Below are 14485 nucleotides of genomic sequence, written 5' to 3' on the forward strand. Positions count from 1 at the left end.
TGTTATTATAAACAGTGTGCACCAGTGGAGTTTGTGTAGATGCGTGTTGCATTAAAACATTTCAGCACAAACGTGGATCCTCAGCCACTGATTAGTAGGTCAGTGAATGGCTGTGTAACGCAAGAAGTCAGAATTTATCTCATGATCTTCTGTTGGCTTATTGAGCAATTAAAAATGTTTTGTCGTCCCCCCCCCCCAAGATATTATCTTTGGAAATGCTCTTTGCATATTTGGCACATAATCCACAGCTCCAGTGATGCATTTCTTTTATTGGCATATCATCTTCAGTGCAAACCTGATTTATTTTTACGGCCTGTGTTTTTAGGAGGTTTTGTTTGGGGGGGGGGGGGGTTCGCCCTGACAATGCATAATTTGATTAGATTGGGGGGGGGGGAGATCTGTTTCTGCATTGACTGTGGAGATTGTTCAAATTAAACTTTAATGTTCTTTTCTGCAGTGGTCTTGCACCTTTTCTCTCACCTCAGCATTTTCCTCTGCACAAATTAAGAAAGTAGCAGTCCAGTCTGCTCAAAGATCACCTTTAGTCCTTAAAAAATGACTTTTATCACATTTTATACCATAGCACTATTTAATTCTCTAATCTGATTAGGCAGAAGGTTGATTTGTGTGCTATAACAGCACGGCTCTGACAGTAGTGCCAACTGTAGTTTAAATCACAGGTTTATATTCATACTCTCATTTCTAATACATTATCACTTCCACAGTTACAGCTGATTCACAGCAATTTGTATGGTGGACATGCCATGTAATCAAAGACGAGTAATAAACATGCTTGCTATTTAACAAAAGAAAAGGTATGCTTATTGATATGGTGAATCTTTCTGTAAGGAGATGCTGGTTGAATGTTTGTGGAGAGTCTCCAGTGTCGGTGCTTTGTAATGGTTAGTAAGTTTTCCACCACAGGAGAATCTTCAGGACAGAGGACTTTGTTCATTCTGGCTTATAAGTAACATAACAAGCTGCATTTTTTGTTTCATTAACTTCAAAAGTGGAAAAAAGAGAGGCTGCTGAGAGAGAGAGAGAGAGAGAGAGAGAGACGGAGAGTTTATATTTGTTCTAACATGAAAATAACAGGAACGAATATGTCTCACAGATGTTCTACAATATTAAAAGTTATAAACAGTTTAAAAATTCCAATGCGTCATTCATTAATAAGGGAAAAATTGTAATGATTGATAAATTACTGTAGTATAAGAAGAAAGAAACACCTTGCAGTACATGTTGTACATTTAGTTATGTATGTTTAACGTTGTGGAACCTCCATGAAACGGGTTGCTTCCTGTTATCCACAGACTCTCATTCTTGATATTAATAAGACAAACATGCGTTATGTTAGAGATGCCCTTTCCTGTGTCAGAAACCTTAAAGTTATAGCTTTAACTCTGTTGCAAAGAACTGAAAGTGGCGACAACGTCTAAAAAATGCTCAGTAAACATCATCTCACAGAAATCATCACCATATCAACTATTACACACATTTTTAAAATCTACTATACAAATCTCTGTGGTTAACTTTTTACTACAAAAGCAGCAATGTATTGGCACATTAATGCACAAGCATATGTATACAATAGCAGTCAAAAGTTTGGACACCCCTACTCATTCATAGTTTTTTCTATATTTTGACTATTTTCTACATTGTAGAACAATACTGAAGACATCAAAGCTATGAAATAACATTGTGAAACTTAGAGCGGGTGGGTGGAGCACAGAAGTACGGCAGGCCAGAACTGAGTTTCCAAAAACTCTTTATTGTGACACTTTTCAGCATTACACTCTCCCAGACACTCAGACACACGCACACACACACATCAGTCGTCTGGTTGGGGAGAGAGCTCCAGTCCTCTGCTCTCTCCCTCTTTATATAGGGCGCGGTCACTGGGGAAGACACACAAACACAGGTTAATTGACATCAGGTGCAGTGATTCCACCACTTACCTTTCCTGACTCCGCCCTCCGGTTACAGACCGACACTTGACCACGCCCCCGCTGCCACATACATACCCCCACCGCCCGACTCAGGCCGGGCAGCTGTCTAGCCTGCAGCCGACCCCCCCGGCGGGAGAGGAAGTCCGCCACGACCATCTGCGCCCCCGGCCTGTGGATCACCTTGAAGTTAAAGGGCTGGAGTGCCAGATACCAACGGGTGATCCGCGTGTTGGCATCCTTCATGTGGTGGAGCCATTGGAGGGGCACATGGTCTGAACAGAGGGTGAAAGGGCATCCCAGCAGGTAGTAGCGGAGGGTGAGGACCGCCCACTTGATGGCTAGGCACTCCTTCTCTATTGTGCTGTAGTGCCCCTCATGCACTGACAGCTTCCTGCTGATGTACAGCACGGGGTGATCCTCTCCCTCCACCTCCTGGGACAAAACAGCCCCCAACCCTCTGTCTGACGTGTCCGTCTGCAACATAAAGGGGAGAGAAAAGTCAGGGGAGTGTAACAGTGGCCCTCCACACAGTGCAGCCTTCACCTCAGAGAAAGCCCGCTGGTATTGCTTCGTCCACTGGACCGGATCTGGTGCCCCCTTTTTAGTGAGATCAGTCAGCGGGCTGGTGACGTCTGAATAATTAGGTATAAACCTACGATAGTAGCCAGCCAGCCCCAGGAACTGTCTCACCCCCTTTTTGGTCTTGGGCCTCGGGCAGGCTGCAATCGCTGCTGTCTTATTAATTTGGGGACGCACCTGCCCATTGCCCAAGTGGAAGCCCAGATACCGTACTTCCACCCGCCCAATCGCACACTTCTTCGGGTTGGCTGTGAGACCCGCTCGCCTCAGCGACCCAAGGACGGCCCTCAGATGTTGCAGATGTCACAGCTAGTCATTACTATAGATTATTATGTTGTCTAAGTATGCGGCTGCGTAGGTGGCGTGGGGGCGGAGGACCCTGTCCATAAGCTGCTGGAATGTAGCGGGCGCCCCAAACAGCCCAAAAGGAAGTCTGACAAATTGGTGTAAGCCAAATGGTGTGGAAAAGGCCGTATTTTCTTGGGATAGCGGAGTCAAGGGGATCTGCCAATAACCCTTTGTCAAATCCAGTGTCGAATAAAAGCGAGCCGTGCCTAGTCAATCCAGCAACTCGTCAATGCGAGGCATTGGGTACGCATCGAATTTAGACACCGCGTTGACTTTTCTATAGTCCACACAGAACCGGACCGACCCGTCGGCCTTGGGAACCAAGACCACCGGGCTGCTCCAGTCACTGTGGGACTCCTCGACGATGCCCATTTCGACCATGGCCGAGTTCTTCCTGAACCACCTTTTTCTTGTGTTCGGGTAACCTGTAAGGGCGGCTGCGCACTACCACCCCCGGGGGGGGCGTCTCAATGTGGTGTTCTATGAGGCGGGTGCGGCCAGGCAGAGGTGAGAACACGTCCGAAAATTCGGTCTGCAACTGGGCAACCTCCATGAGTTGGGTCGGGGAGAGGTGGTCTCCACAGGGGACCAGAGAGGTAAGCGATGTTAATGCTCCTTTTTGAAGCTCCAGCCCCAGCTCCGCCTTCTCCGGAACCACTGACACCAACGCCACGGGGACCTCCTCATTCCAGAGTTTGAGCAGATTGAGGTGGTAAATCTGTAGCGCCCCATCCCTGTCTGTTTGCCTCACCTCATAGTCAACATCCCCGACTCGCCGTGTGACCTCAAAGGGTCCTTGCCACTTGGTGATCAATTTGGTGCTCAACGTGGGCAACAGTATGAGTACTTTATCTCCCGGTGCGAACTCCCTAAGGCGCGTACCCCTGTTGTGCAGGCGGATTTGCCATTCTTGGGCCTGCCGCAAATTCTCCTGGGTTAGGTGTGTGAGTGTGTGGAGTTTTGCGTGCAGGTCAATAACATATTGGATTTCATTTTTGCTTGGTGAAGGTCCCTCCTCCCAATTTTCCCGGAGTACATCTAGGATGCCGCGCGGCTTACGCCCATATAATAATTTGAACGGGGAGAACCCCGTGGAGGCTTGTGGGACCTCTCGCACTGCAAATAACAGGGGTTCGAGCCACTTATCCCAATTGCGTGCGTCCTCGCGTACAAACTTTTTAATTATGTTCTTGAGGGTGTGATTGAACCGTTCGACTAAACCGTCCATTCGTGGGTGATAAACACTGGTGTGGATCGGCTTAATTCCTAGTAACCCATACAGTTCACATAGTGTGCGTGACATAAACGAAGTGCCTTGATCAGTCACAATCTCTTTGGGGATTCCGACTCAGGAGATAACGTGGAAGAGTGCTTCCGCAATACCGTGTGGTGAGATATTGCAAAGAGGCACTGCTTCCGGGTATCGCGTTGCATAGTCCACCAGAACTAAAAGCAATACCCTCGTGTTGACCGATCTAATGGCCTGACGAGATCCATCCCAATTCTTTCGAACGGGTCTCAATTAATGGCAGAGGGTGCAAAGGCGCTTTTGGAATGGCCGCTGGATTTACTAACTGGCATTTGTGGCATGCCGTACACCACCTACGGACATCGCCGCGAATCCCTGGCCAATAGAATCGGGCCATTATTCGGGCTAGTGTCTTATCCTGACCCAAGTGTCCAGCCATGGGATTAAAGTGAGCCGCCTGGAATACCAATTCCTGGCGGCTCTTTGGGATCAAAAGCTGTGTGATCTGCTCTTTTGTCTGCTCTTTTGTCCTGCATCACTCGGTATAGTCTATCCTTCATAATAGAGAAATAGGGGAAGGACGGTGTGGCGTTTGGCTGGAGCATTTGACCATCAATTACTCTCACTTGGTCAAACTCATGCCGCAGAGTCTCGTCTCGCGACTGTTCTAATGGGAAATCCGCGAGGGATTCCCCGAGAGAGAGAGGAGGAGCATGCTGCTCCTCACTCTGACGTGGAGATGACGTAGACGGCTCTGTGACAGCTGCTCCCGCCAATGCCACACCGGGACCTCCCCCTGCTGAACTACGGCAGGACCCACTCTTCACTATATGAGTCATTAATTCCCGAAATCCCGGCCAATCAGTCCCCAAAATTATCGAGTGGGTAAGGCGAGGATTAACCGCCGCCTTTACACTACATTTCTCCCCTCGAAATAGAATGTGGACTGACACTAAAGGGTAGTTGTGAACATCCCCGTGCACACACAAGACCTTCACCAATTGTGCTCCCCCCAATGCCTCATCTTGTACCAGGCTTTGGTGGATTGAGGTCTGATTACAGCCAGAGCCCACCAAAGCCTTGATACGTATCCCCTTGGACACTCACCGGTATGCGATATGCTCCAGCCCGATCAAGGGCGGTTCCTGGCGTGTTGGGGATCCGGACCACCACGCCCACCTCCATTGCCGAGCACTGATGCTGGAGGTGCCCCAGCTCCCCGCAGCACCAGCAAACCGGCCCGGGCTTTCTCTCTGCACCAGTGCTCTGGGGCTCACTCACCTGAGGGGGGGGGAGAGACAGACACAGAAGCGGGAAACGGGAGGGCACCGTGGGTGCAGCGGGCCAGCTGGGGTGGAGCCAGCCCCCGCCTCCGTGGTGGGGGAACGAGGCGAGGACGAGACACAGAAGGGGAGGGGGAGAGAAAGAGAGAGAGGAGAAGAGGAGATCTGCGATCCTGCCGTGGGAACAGCCACCAAATGATCCTCCGCCAACTCGATGGCCTGATAATAATAATAATAATAATAATAATCGTCTCGTCTCGTCTCGTCTTCTTCCGCTTATCCAGGACCGGGTCGCGGAGGCAGCAGTCTAAGCATGGAAGCCCAAACTTCCCTTTCCCCAGACACCTCGGCCAGCTCCTCGGGAAGAACACCGAGGCGTTCCCAGGCCAGCCGAGAGACATAGTCCCTCCAGCGTGTCCTGGGTCTTCCCCGGGGCCTCCTCCCGGGGGGACATGCCTGGAACACCTCCCCAGGGAGGCGTCCAGGAGGCATCCGAAAAAGATGCCCGAGCCACCTCAGCTGGTTCCTCTCGATGTGGAGGAGCAGCGGCTCTACTCCGAGCTCCTCCCGAGTGACTGTGCTTCTCACCCTATCTCTAAGGGAGCGCCCAGCCACCCTGCGAAGGAAACTCATTTCAGCCGCTTGTATCCGCGATCTTGTTCTTTCTGTCATTACCCAAAGCTCATGACCATAGGTGAGAGTCGGAACGTAGATCGACCGGTAAATTGAGAGCTTCGCCTTTTGGCTCAGCTCCTTCTTCACCACGACGGACCGGTAAAGCGACCGCATCACTGCGGAGGCTGCACCGATCCGCCTGTCGATCTCACGCTCCATCCTTCCCTCACTCGTGAACAAGATCCCGAGATACTTAAACTCCTCCACTTGAGGCAGGACTTCTCCACCAACCTGGAGAGGGCAAGCCACCCTTTTCCGGTCGAGAACCATGGCCTCGGACTTGGAGGTGCTGATTCTCATCCCAGCCGCTTCACACTCGACTGCAAACCGCCCCAGTGCATGCTGAAGGTCCTGGTTTGAAGAAGCCAACAGGACAACATCATCCGCAAAAAGCAGAGATGAAATCCTGTGGTTCCCAAACAGGATTCCTTCCGGCCCCTGGCTGCGCCTAGAAATTCTGTCCATAAAAATTATGAACAGAACCGGTGACAAAGGGCAGCCCTGACGGAGTCCAACATGCACTGGGAACAGGTCTGACTTATTGCCGGCAATGCGAACCAGACTCCTGCTCCGTTCGTACAGGGACCGGACAGCCCTTAGCAAAGAGCCCCAAACCCCATACTCCCGAAGCACCCCCCACAGAATACCACGGGGGACACGGTCGAATGCCTTCTCCAGATCCACAAAGCACATGTGGACTGGTTGGGCAAACTCCCATGAACCCTCGAGCACCCTATGAAGGGTATAGAGCTGGTCCAGTGTTCCGCGACCAGGACGAAAACCGCATTGTTCCTCCTGGATCCGAGGTTCGACTATCGGTCGAATTCTCCTCTCCAGTACCCTGGAGTAAACTTTCCCTGGGAGGCTGAGAAGTGTGATTCCCCTATAATTGGAGCACACTCTCCGGTCCCCTTTCTTAAAAAGAGGGACCACCACCCCAGTCTGCCACTCCAGAGGCACTGTCCCCGACCGCCACGCGATGTTGCAGAGGCGTGTCAACCAAGACAGCCCCACAACATCCAGAGACTTGAGATACTCAGGGCGGATCTCATCCACCCCCGGTGCCTTGCCACCGAGGAGCTTGCAAACCACCTCAGTGACTTCGGCTTGGGTAATGGACGAGTCCACCTCTGAGTCATCAGCCTCAGTCTCCTCAGTGGAAGACATGACGGTGGGATTGAGGAGATCCTCAAAGTATTCCTTCCACCGCCCGACAATGTCCCCAGTCGAGGTCAACAGCTCCCCACCCGCACTGTAAACAGTGTTGGCAGAGTACTGCTTCCCCCTCCTGAGGCGCCGGACGGTTTGCCAGAATTTCTTCGAGGCCGACCGATAGTCCTTCTCCATGGCCTCCCCGAACTCCTCCCAGTTCCGAGTTTTTGCCTCCGCAACTGCCCGAGCTGCAGCACGCCTGGCCTGCCGATACCCGTCGGCTGCCTCAGGAGTCCCGGAGGTCAACATGGCCCGATAGGACTCCTTCTTCAGCTTGACGGCATCCCTTACTTCCGGTGTCCACCACCGGGTTCGGGGATTGCCGCCACGACAGGCACCGGAGACCTTGCGGCCACAGCTCCGAACAGCTGCGTCCACAATGGAGGTAGAGAACATGGTCCACTCAGACTCAATGTCCCCCGCCTCCCTCGGAAGCTGGGAAAAGCTCTCCCGGAGGTGGGAGTTAAAGACCTCCCCAACAGAGTGCTCGGCCAGACGTTCCCAGCAGACCCTCACCATACGTTTGGGCCTGCCAGGTCTGTCCAGCTTCCTCCTCCGCCAGCGGATCCAACTCACCACCAGGTGGTGATCAGTTGACAACTCAGCCCCTCTCTTCACCCGAGTGTCCAAGACATAGGGTCGGAGATCAGATGACACGACTACAAAGTCGATCATCGACCTCCGACCTAAGGTGTCCTGGTGCCACGTGCACTTATGGACACCCCTATGCTCGAACATGGTGTTCGTTATGGACAAACTGTGACTAGCACAGAAGTCCAATAACAAAACACCACTCGGGTTCAGATCGGGGAGGCCGTTCCTCCCAACCACGCCCCTCCAGGTGTCACTGTCATCGCCCACGTGAGCATTGAAGTCCCCCAGTAGCACAATGGAGTCCCCAGTCTGAGCACCCCTCAGTACCTCTCCCAGGGACTCCAAGAAGGCCGGATACTCTATACTGCTATTTGGCCCGTAGGCACAAACAACAGCAAGAGCCCTCTCCCCAATCCGAAGGCGCAGAGAGGCGACCCTCTCGTTCACTGGGGTAAACTCCAACACATGGCGGCTGAGCTGGGGAGCTATAAGGAAGCCCACACCAGCCCGCCGCCGCTCACCATGGGCGACTCCAGAGAAGTGGAAAGTCCAGCCCCATAATAATAATAATAATAATAATAATAATTTTTATTTATAAGCGCCTCTCAAGGTACCCAAGGACACTGAACAGCAAAAAACAAACAATAAAAGCAGAACAATAAGATAACAACAATAATAAAATTATAAGAAATTAATAATAATAATAATAATAACAACGTTATTAAAAATCAAAGAGAAAAAGCCAAGCTAAAGAGATGTGTTTTTAGTCGTTTTTTGAAAGAGGACAGTGTTGAGCATTGGCGCAACGCTAGTGGCAGGGCATTCCACAGCTTGGGGCCATTTACACTGAAAGCCCTGTCACCCATAGAACAGAGCCGAGAGTAAGGGACTGCTAATAGGTGGGCACTTGTGGAGCGAAGATTTAAAGGTAACTGATATGGAGTTAGGAGATTTGATAAATAGGGAGGGGCCAGGTTATGTAGGGATTTGTAAACAAGTAAGATAATTTTGTACTGAATGTGGTATTTAACTAGCCTGGGAAATCCCATGCTGCTTTGCACAATCGTTCCGATCTGAAAAGACAGCATGGAAACTATGGTCTAAAGGCTCGCCTGAGTTAGGGAGCCAATCAGAGAATGGGGAGGGGTGGAAAGATGGTGACGCGTACTACTCGACAAACAGAAGCTTGTAGTTTATTTGGGACTGTTTATGGATCACATTTAACATGGCGGCGAGCGATACGAACCAAACTTTCGATCAAGCTTTAGACACTGTTCTGAATAGTTTAGAGCGAAAGTTTGTTTTAAAAAAAGAACAGCGTTTGGCGTTACAGTCTATTTTTGTTTTGCCTTCTCTTTCTCTTTCCTTCTCTTCTTCGCCTCTTCGTCGCTCTAACTACGTCACCGGGTACAACTGCCATGATTGGCCATGGGCTACGTATACGGCAAATGATAGACATTCGCAACGTCCAATAAATGGCCGTTGACAATCGTAAACCACACCTCCCCTACGAGAAATTCAATAGGCGGATTCCAGACCATATTTCACTTGTGATATGGTCTGGTGTTAACCAGACTAGTATTTAACTGGGAGCCAGTGCAGGTTATATAGAATAGGAGTGATATGATCCCAGGGCCTGGTGTGAGTGAGTACCCTAGCAGCTGAGTTTTGGACATATTGCAGCCTATTTAGTCGCTTGGCTGGGATGCCATCGAGCAGGGCATTGCAGTAGTCCAGTCTTGAGGTGACAAAAGCATGTATAAGCGTTTCAGCTGCAGATGAAGTCAAGGAGGGACGGAGTTTGGAGAGACTTTTCAGGTGAAAAAAAGCTGTTTTAGTGATACTTTTAATGTGTGAGTCAAAAGAGAGAGTAGAGTCCAGAATAACACCCAAATTTCTTACTTCAACAGTAGTGGAAGTGAAATAATCAGGAATAGATAGCTGTGAGTGCTCCAGTTTTTTCAAGATAGAAGGGGTGGAAATGAGGATGGCTTCTGTTTTGTCTTGATTTAATTTAAGAAAGTTCTGCACCATCCAGTTGTTAACTGCATTTAACTGGATTTTGGTATTTGCCAAGTTTCAGTTAAACATAATATATCTATGCCAACATCAGTGATCAAATCATTAATGTAGGGTGCTTTTTTATTAAGAGATCGCACATTTAATAAAGCAAACCGCATTTCTTGAGGAAGGGCAATTCTGCGAAGTTTTAACAAAATTTATGGGACACAAGTTCGTAAAATCAACAGAGCGCCTCTCAACGACAGTCCGCTTGATGTTACGATTCCAACTTCAAAACGAATTAACGTTGTTTGGATGTTGATGGTGAGCAAACGTCCGTCCAGAGCCCCTGTGTATATATTTAGGCCGACGCAGGAACCCAAGATGTTTGTGCGCAAGCAGAGTGTCAGGGAACTTGTATGTTTTATTCCCCAAATAGTGGAGATAGGCAGACGAATACTTAAGCGCCACGGAGAAGTCCCAGGAAAGCCGATGCGAAAGTTTTGGCTCACTGTAAAGCCAGTGTAGGTGGCTTAGATCAAAAACAAGGAGCCAAAGTAGAATCACTGTTGCACGCACCATCCAAGCAAGCAAACGTAGGCTACACACAGAGCAGCTAGCCAGACACCTGTGCCCTTAACACGTTAGCCAACAGGATACTCCACTTGACACTCCAGAGGGCAGGCAACAGAAATAGCCAGCCTTAGGGAGAGCAGTAGTTCATTCTAACAAAAAAAACTTACCCTCGTAGCAAGTAAAAGACTTACCCAAAAGAACAGGTAAGGCGGACACACCTAAGAGGGCTCACGCAAGGTAATACAGGGTAGTCAGGGTGATCCAGCGACACTGGATGATGGCACTGGACCCACTCCGCGGTTCCTTCGGGAAGTCGGACGATGAACTGCTCCAGTGCCACCAGATCGACGATTCCCTCGGCGTCGCGGTTGTCGGCCCTCAGCCACCGCCGGCAGGCGTCCCAGAGTTGCTGGCCAAACGCGAACGGCCAGCCAAACTCCTCTAGGTGTAGAGCGCGGAAGCACTGGTGTTGTTGTTCGGGGGTGCGCCCCACACGCTGGAGGACAGCCCGGCGCAGGTCTGCGTAGACCAGCCGGCTGTCGGCGGGGAGCTGTAGCGCGGCCAGCTGCGCCTCGCCCGTTAGCAGGGGGAGGAGGTGTGCCGCGCGCTGTTCCACTGGCTGGCCCCAGGCCTCTGCTGCTTGTTTGAATAGCGCGAGGAAGGCCTAAGGGTCATCGTGCGGGCCCATCTACGTGAGGGTGAGGTGGGGTGGACCCGCGGCGGTGGACCCGCGGTGGTGGACCCCGCTGACGCGAGAAGGTGCCGGAATGCCTGACGATCTTCCTATTGTGCCAGCACCAGGGCCTCGAACCGTTGCTCTTGCTCCTTTCGGAGGGCGACCAGTGCCTGGTGCTGGCTCTGTTGGGCCGTGGCGAGGGCGTGGATAAGGTCTGCGAAGGGGGAGGACTCCATGGGGCTGTTCTCCTCTGTGCTCCGTCCCCAGGTTTCGGCACCACTGTGAAACTTAGAGCGGGTGGGTGGAGCACAGAAGTACGGCAGACAGAACTGAGTTTCCAAAAACTCTTTATTGTGACACTTTTCAGCGTTACACTCTCCCAGACACTCAGACACGCGCACACACACACATCAGTCGTCTGGTTGGGGAGAGAGCTCCAGTCCTCCACTCTCTCCCTCCTTATATAGGACGCGGTCACTGGGGAAGACGCACAAACACAGGTTAATTGACATCAGGTGCAGTGATTCCGCCACTTACCTTCCCTGACTCCGCCCTCCGGTCACAGACCGATGCTTGACCACGCCCCCGCTGCCACAAACATGTATGGAATTATGTGGTAAACAAAAAGTGTTAAAATGTTTTCATATTTTAGATTCTTCAATGTAGCTTGATGACGCTTTGCACACTATTGACATTACCTCATGAAGCTGGTTAAGATAGTCACCTTGAATGCTTTTCAATTAACAGCTGTGTGTTGTCAAAAGTTAATTAGTGCAATTTCTTGCTTCCTTAATGCATTTGAGATCATACAGTAAACAGCCCTATTCCACAGCTGAGGTAATCCATATTATGTCAAGAACCGCTCAACTAAGTAAAGAGAAACGACAGCCATCGTTACTTAAAGATTTGAAGTGTGTTTAATTATTAATAAAAATAAAGAAAAAACATTGAATTAGAAGGTGTCCAAACTTTTGACTGGTACTGTATGTATGTCTGTCTGAGCACTTTAATATAACTGTTATAGAAAAATCATACTCAAACATTCATTAGCACTGTGGTATACATACCCCCCCCCTCAAAAAAAATGTATGCTCTCCCCATAACCTTATTAACGCTGTTCTTGCCTCCACTGTGAGCTGCAGTAAACTGATTTAAAGTTAGAAAAGTTCTCATATTCCTCTCTAATGTGGCTGAATCAGGGCTGTAGAAACAGGCAGACAGACAGCAGGAAAGTGCATGAGCTGAGCTGATAAATCTGACTCATTGACATTTCGCTTTTTGCTCCAGAGTGCATCTATGCATGTATCCTTCAAGAATGATTGAATCAGCAAGTAATTCAGTGAAGGAAAAAGAACATCACCACCAAATCGAAGCATCTTTCTCTGATGGTCACACTAAGCTGTTTGATCATTTTATTGGACACCAACTGAACACTCATTCTTATGTTCTCATTTTTCTAACAACACACAGAGGCTTGTATTGCAGATGATCCTCATAACCAGATTTTTAAAGTGTGTGTGTCATGGTTAATGTAGCAGTTTTCTCTGACGAGAGATTTATTTAGCATTTTTGTAAGAGGAATCCACTATCAGTGCTTTTTAAACAGTCACAGATAAGACGAGAAATTTTAAGGTTTCTGTCACAGGAAAGTTTTCAGGACAAGGGGCTGAAAGCTTTGCAGTCTTTTCGAGGATTTGATGGTTTCCAGTTGATTGAACTAGTTCATTAGGTTGTACCTCGCATGCATCGTTTTTGGGTAATTAAACTTTGTGTTGAACAAGCCAAACCTTTAAGAGTCTTGAATTTCATTTACACATTGCAGCTACTGACTTCTCATTTCCAGAGTGCATTTTATCTTTCCCCATTTAAAAAAAAAAAAAATCAACCTGGATGTAATAGGTATTGGGGAAATGAGAGCTCCGTTTTATCAGTAGTGCTATCAGTGGACCAATGTAGTTTTCCATCCCTCTCCTGAACACTTCCAGCACAACCTGGAGAGCACTTAGCAAGCAGAGTGGTGATAGAGGAATCCTAAACGCAGGATATTTGCATTAACAATCAAGGTCAAATGACTCCCCCATGCCTGGTAAAAGAGTGCTGGACTCCGCCATAAATACAGGCTCACGTTTATTATTCAGTGGGCATTAAATCCTTTATTGCAGTAGGTCTTTATGTTAGCAGGAAAGAGAGGATGTTCAAACGAAATTAATTGCCCTACTGTTAATTCTGTGTTTAGCTGAACATGCACAGTTCACGTGTGTAGATCTTATAAGGCAGGTTTTTACATGTTTCCATGTACTAGTGCAAGCAAATATGTTTTTATTTCATCATCTATAATGTCATTTCAGCAGCAGGACATCATGAAAGGGTTTTATGAGTGAGCAATGCTTTTCACTGGACACGTTCACTGCTCGTATGGTACAAGTTTACATGTCATGGCTTTCAAAATCAGATCGATTGTTCCGGCTGTTCAAGTTAAATATTGCTGGCTCGTACATGCTGAAGCATTAGAATGGTTGTTCTTGGATAGCTTGAGGAACCTCAAGACTCGTTTGCTGTGACAGTGGTGTCAGGATGATGAATTGCCTGAAGAAAGCCATCAGCTCTGCCTTGTTTTGTCCTATTTTGTTTTCATTCCTGTGCAGGATGATTGTGAGCAGTTTTTCGTCTGATTGCTAATCAGCGAGAGCATCCTAGTGGAAAAGTTCGAGTTGCACAGCTGTGGTCTCTCCGTCCTTCTACTGTTATGATCACCGGACTAGAGCTTGCTTTCATTCTCTGCTCAGGAGTCTGGAGCAAGTACAGTGTGCTCTATTTTCTCACCTGTAAGCCACTGGCAACTTATTACACCTGAAATCTTCTGACGATGGGTGTTCGAGTGATGGTCACTCAATGCTGCACTTTTGCACTTTGTTCTAATTGGAGTCTCTTTCCAGCAGTTTTCCAAGACCACTAATGAATATGGATGCAAGCTGAAAAGCAAAAATCTCTGTTCTTTCATGCAGTATCTTGCATTCTTTTTATATTTGCAGGAAAACATAGTACTTTTACAAGATGCAGGTAATGATACTCCTGTTTGCTTTTTAATGTTTGTTTCACTTTATACTGCTGCTTTATACTGGTCATATCATATTCTTGTCTGGTGTTTTCATTTTTTCTTGCAACCTTCTTTGCCTGAGGGAGTATCTGTTTTTCAGGAGCTTTCATTTATAGACTGTCAGTCCTCTCTAATCCAGTCCAGTCTGGCACTAAAACAGTTTGGCCTTGATCAGGACAGGGGACTTAAGAGAGGATGGGAACAGCCACCATTTAGATGTACTTTGAAGCCTCTGTTTTATAGGTT

General features: G+C 48.6%; 1 protein-coding gene across 1 annotated transcript in view; it reads left to right on the top strand.

The window, feature by feature from the left end:
- Positions 1-14485, top strand: part of sash1b (SAM and SH3 domain containing 1b) — a 186699-nt gene that overhangs the window by 59318 nt on the left and 112896 nt on the right. The gene's annotated exons all lie outside the window — the stretch shown is intronic.

The sequence above is a fragment of the Neoarius graeffei genome, chromosome 11 (genome assembly GCF_027579695.1).
Source record: "Neoarius graeffei isolate fNeoGra1 chromosome 11, fNeoGra1.pri, whole genome shotgun sequence".
Classification (NCBI taxonomy): Eukaryota; Metazoa; Chordata; class Actinopteri; order Siluriformes; family Ariidae; genus Neoarius; species Neoarius graeffei.